Raw genomic sequence first — 6,000 nt, 5'->3', positions numbered from 1 at the left:
CCCATGCAAATTAAATACGTGTTTGTATACCTCCAATGTATCAAAGTGCTGGATTTTGGGTTGGAAAAGTTGAGGATGCTGGAGCTCTTGATATGGTATAGCACTATAGGTTAATTAGTCTGCTTGAAAACCCACGTAAATGTAAGAAAATGATTTTAAAACAAATTATTTCAATTAAGAAAAATCACACATAGTTAAATCTCTTGAGATTTAACAAAGTTTAACTTTAATATTCTTTTCATTTTTATCTTATATATACATAATTTCCTCAATTTGTATAACAATAGTATAGACTATTTTTTGTATAATAAACTACTCACACCCTTTATTATTACTAGATTGATTCTAGTGGGTTTAATTAGAATATCTTTTTTGTTTTCTAATAACATAGATATAGATCCCTTAATTTCTTATATATTTATATAAATGAATCAGAAAGGTCAAAGCAATGTAAATATCACAAGCAGTACGTGCCTAATTTACCTTTTAATTTATGAAATACAGCGAAGAATATATATTTTTTCCTTGAAGTGAAAAACGTGCTCTTATATATAGTTGTCACAAGACAAAAGTTCCTGTATCTCGATCCGTTTGAATTGAATATGAATCAGGTGCTAAGTGGCAGTGGCTGGTGTGGTGCATATGCCATATATATAACCTAATTTTTTTATTAATAAATATTAATTATTAATCTATTAGTTTTTGTTAGTTAGAGAGATTAAACGTACCTATAATCTTTTTTTTATTTTCATTTTTTTAATCATTTAATCAAATTTTATATCTCCTATATAACCTAAAGTGGCTAGCTAAGCTAATAGAATGGAAGTGGTAATATGCAATGTGCATAGAAGAGTGTGGGCATGCATGGATTTATCTTGGCGAATCAGACCAAACGACCACGCGTGTACTTCAGTGATCATGTCGTTTGTTGAGTTATAGTTTGCACACATTTAATTCTCATTAGACTATATATATATATATATATATATATATATATACCGTCGGTGACTCAGCCAATTAATAGAATGGCTTGCAAGGTGGACTTCATGTAACATATACACTAGATGTAACATTGACTGGCTTGTAGTCTAATATATAGCTTGTAACACACACAAATACAGAGTGAAAAGACTTTTATTACGAAGTGAAAATAGCTAGTAAATCATGCTTCTTGAATTAAATTATTAACTGTTGAAATTAAAAGATATAAAATTATTTCACTTTTTAATTTGTTGAGGGATTATTAAATAAATTTCAATTTTAAGTACTATCTAATATTGCGTAGTTGTATAATTTAAATTTACTCTCTTCATTCTCTCATACATCCTTGAATTTAAATTTTAACTACCTTAAATGTTTAAGTTTTAAATTATTAAAAAATTCATAAAGTACAACTACCTAAAATATTTATTTAAAAAATCATAAATATATCTTTTATGTTATTTTATATGTATCAGTTAATTCAATTATTAATTTTATTAAAAATTTGTATAGTTAATAATGAGGTTTCAATTTTAATTAAAAAGTAATTTTTTAAAACTTTTATAACTAATTTAATAAAATAATTTTAATTTAATAAATTAGTACAAGTTTAATTATTTTTAAAAAAAGATCAGCTAACTTTTAAACTTTGAATGATGTGTTTGTGTTTACGTTAATAAGTCTCAAACGTCCCTTAAACTCAATAACACAAGAATCACAAATTAGAGAGCAAAAGTAAATATAGAATGAGTTTGGGATTCTATATTCCCTCGTGGGGAGAATAATATATTCATGTTTGATGCATGTCCTGCGTGGCACCTTCTGTATCTTTCTCTACCTTTTGGCTAAGATCAAATGTCCTATGCCCCTTCTTATGTAAAGCCATTTTCACGTCACGCACTGCAAATCACCACCATGCACGTTGAAATACTGCATGCGTGTGTACGATCGATGCTGATCACATCGCAACACTAATGTCTGAAAAATACTAGTATCTAACTATCTATATAACTTTTTTCTGGAATTGATGACAGCAATTGTAGACAGTAGATATATATATTATTACTTAATTAATTAGTCTACCTTCTATATAAAAAAAATTATACAATTATTTTTCCTTTCTGTATCTTTCATAATTAATTCGTACAATTTGATTGGTTAGTGTTTAAGACTTTAAGTAACGCATGCTAGCCATGCCAGCTAAACGCAACCGCATATACACGTACGAACGAATGCATTGATGATCAGTGTCAGGGGGTGTTGAGTCATTTGACTTGTATTATAGTGAGGTTATGACTTATGATTATGAATTGATCGTTCAAAATCAAGTTGATGGGTCCGTTTAATTTAAGAAATGAAAAGAGTGTAAAAATAAATTGAGATAAAATTAAAAAAAATATTTGAATTAAAATAACCACATCAATTTTTCAAACTTTCATCTCAAATATACTTTAATATGATTAATCAAATACTACTACCGTAATTAGTTCAAATTTGATTCACAGTTAGTTGTAAGTTTTTTTTTCGTAGAATAGCTAGCTGTAAGCTAAGCTAGCTAGATGAAAGATATGATGAAGCTATGGTGATAGACAAGACATTGGTACTGATATAAATGCATTCACTCCCTAAAAAAAATTTATATACATTCGCAATAGATTACCAATGAAAATGTAACATGTATAATAAATGTTACACATGTTATATTGTCATCGAAAAATAGTAGCAAAATACTTTCAAAACAGTAGTAGTACTTAATTTTTGTCATTCACTTGCTTGCCTAACTACGAAGCTACTTTGATTTGTCGAACCCTATATTAAAACTAATGGTATATGAATCACATTCTTTACTGTCATGTCACTAATCACCAATCATATACATATTTATCTCTATCTTTTCTTTCTATTCTCTTTCTCTCAATATCGTATAGATGAGAAATGGTCTATCAATCATTTTTATTTATAAATTCGATGCATGGGAGCAAGCATGACTCCCAAAATTGGCAACTGCTACCAGAGCCATATATGTCCATGAAAAGCTATAGAGCGAATCAAGATAAACTGGGATCTGTAAGCTTTTTGGTATGGTTGAATTAGATTTTTTTATATCTGATGAAGGTTGCTCTTATCCAAATTTCTACAAATGTACGTGGATCCCCAACATGCAACTCCAAACATTTTCTTACGGAGTCTTATAATTAAGGTCTAGGGGCTATTATTTAATTATGTTTTGACGGAGCGACTAAAATAATGTTGGCTCAATGTTCTATATAGGCAAAGATAATTTTGTAACCACATTAAAAGAACAATCATATTTTATGGTTTGAAATTAACAACGTCGTAAAGTTCAAGTGAAATTAGATTTAAATATTTTTAATTAGATCTCAAGTTTGAATTTAATAGATAAAAGATGTGATTTACAAAGAAAATTATACTAAAAATATTAACTAACTAACTTTTCTGATAAATATTAATTATTGATAAAATCAATAAATATTTCACATTAATAATATATGATAATTAAAAAAAGCATGGAATGACAATATACACATCAAGTCATTCTGAATCCATGTGTTTATGCATTTTTGTTACATATATACATTAAATTTAAAAAATAAAACTTTTGGCGAAGTTAAAGTTAGTTCATTTATAAGATTTTTTTAATCATCATAATTAAGACACTAGACTCTTCAATTAAATTTTGAGTTTTTTTCACAATTTTTTGTTTTTGGGTTTAATTATAAGACTAATTTTTTATTTTGGACTTAGTTATATTCAATTTTTTATTTATTAAGAAGTGAATATTAAATGTATTTTTTATCACATTAAAATAAATTGACTTTATCAGAAGATTCCTTCATTCAATAGATATACTTTTTTTTTCCAAATTCTTAAAATGCTTCTATAAAATATGCTACACTACTTGAAAATGAAATAAAACTATTCCATATCACCTAGAGGAGATCAGCTGGCTGATGGTCAAAGACGAACAGCATGACACACTACTAAATAAAACCATTCTATCACTTGAAGAGATGTGCAGCATGTAACATATGATCAACGCCTTCTTAGAGACAAGATCGTCAATTTGGTGAAATTAGTTGGCTAGCTCATTTGGTTTTATATTTTTGGTCAAAAGTTTGTGGATCCATTTTAATGGATTGGATTTTCTTTATAACTATATTGGCTTTATCAGCATATGAAATCTTAATCTTATGATAAATTTTATTGATATGGTATATTTCTTCTATAAAGTGGTGGTTTAATTAAGAATAATTGGAAAGATTATAACATTTGATTATGTCAACTTTTTTCTTTTCGCCAAAAAATATCTATTTCCCATTTTAATGGATCAGTAAAGCTTTTCGATTAAATTACCGAAATGTAAATTTTATTTAAGAGTTAATTCACATATGTAAATTCCAATTAATACATTAAAAAATATTTGAATTATTTTTTAAGATACAGTAAATATTTAAAGTTCTTTTAATGCATATAATGCGATTATATGAATTATTTAAACTTGTTAATTCCAACTCAAATATGTAAAATGATTAAATTGACAAAAATAAATTTATCAATTAAAAAATGTAAATGAGAAGAAAAAAATTATTAAAATGCTTTTGAATTTGTATATACATGATACCATTCAAAAAATAACAATGATTTGTATATATGACTTCAATTAAAAGGACTTTAAAATTAAACCGATTCCTGTTTTGTAACTTCTCAAATAATTATGAATCTAATCAATCAAAAGACACATCTTTTGATATAAACTCTCTTTGGTTTAACACGCATTATGAGATTTGAGTCAGCAAGCGAACATTTTACAGGCATGTTTTTTAATATTGTCACGCCATTTTCTAACTTCTCAAATAACTATAAATCAAATCAATTGAAAGAAAAAATCCTGTAATAAACTCTTTTTGGTTTAACACTTTATAGGCATGTTTTTATATATATAAAAAAAATTGTCACGCTGGAAGGAGCCGTGTTAAAATAAGTCATGTTTCGTGGGAAATATCTCTCTTTTTATTTTTTTTGGAAATGCCCATTGTGTAGATCATCGACAGAAAAATAAGACGTTTTCCATTTCAAACTCTGTCATGGATACTATACAATATTACCACACTATTTTTAGCATCCAATGGGCGGATTGAAGAAGATAGATAAAATAGAATGGAATATGATTCATGTTATTTTGTGAAAAAATATTAGAAGCGTGAACATTTTTTTAGTCACGAAAGTCGGAAAGTGTACTCGACGACCAACCCATGTAGTCGGCCTAGTAAATCCAAAGATGTACCAAGGGCCAACTATTAGCACCCTGCTTATTACTATTTGATCCCCAACACAATAAATTATCTACAACTTAAATTTAAATATAGCTACAACTTTAATTTAAATTATAATAACTTGCAACTAATTGTTCTATCATATCAATAATCCAATATGTCCCCACAAGATGATGGTGGCGGAGACAACACCAATCTTGTTGATAAAAAAATTGTGGCATGGAAATGTAAGAGTTTCGATGAGAAGGTATGAACGTTGATTAAAGCCAACAAACACAAGCTTAACCATCAAGTAGAAATCATAGTACAAAGCTTCACCTCTTAACAAAAGAAAACACGCTTAACCACCTAAAAAGATAGAAATAAAAGGATTTAATAACCTAAAAAGACAAAAACAAAATGACTTAACCACCTAAAAAAGACAAGCAAAAAATAGTTTAACCGCATAAAAGATAGAAGCAAAAAACGACTCAACCACCTAAAAAGACAGAAACAAAAAACTACTTAACCACCTAAAATGTAGAAGCAAAAAATGACTTAACCACCTAAAAGGCAAAAACAAAATAACTTGACCACCTAAAAAGACAAAAGCAAGAGAACTTAGCCATTATAATTGATTTTGGATGAGTGACATGATGTGATTCTCGTTACATAATCAACAAGTTCTGACTTCAATGAGATGATTCATTTGATAATTGATGGAGTCTAAATTCAATGGATAGAT

Source organism: Glycine max, chromosome 5, assembly GCF_000004515.6.
Source record: "Glycine max cultivar Williams 82 chromosome 5, Glycine_max_v4.0, whole genome shotgun sequence".
NCBI lineage: Eukaryota > Viridiplantae > Streptophyta > Magnoliopsida > Fabales > Fabaceae > Glycine > Glycine max.
Note: the sequence above shows the minus strand (reverse complement) of the source record.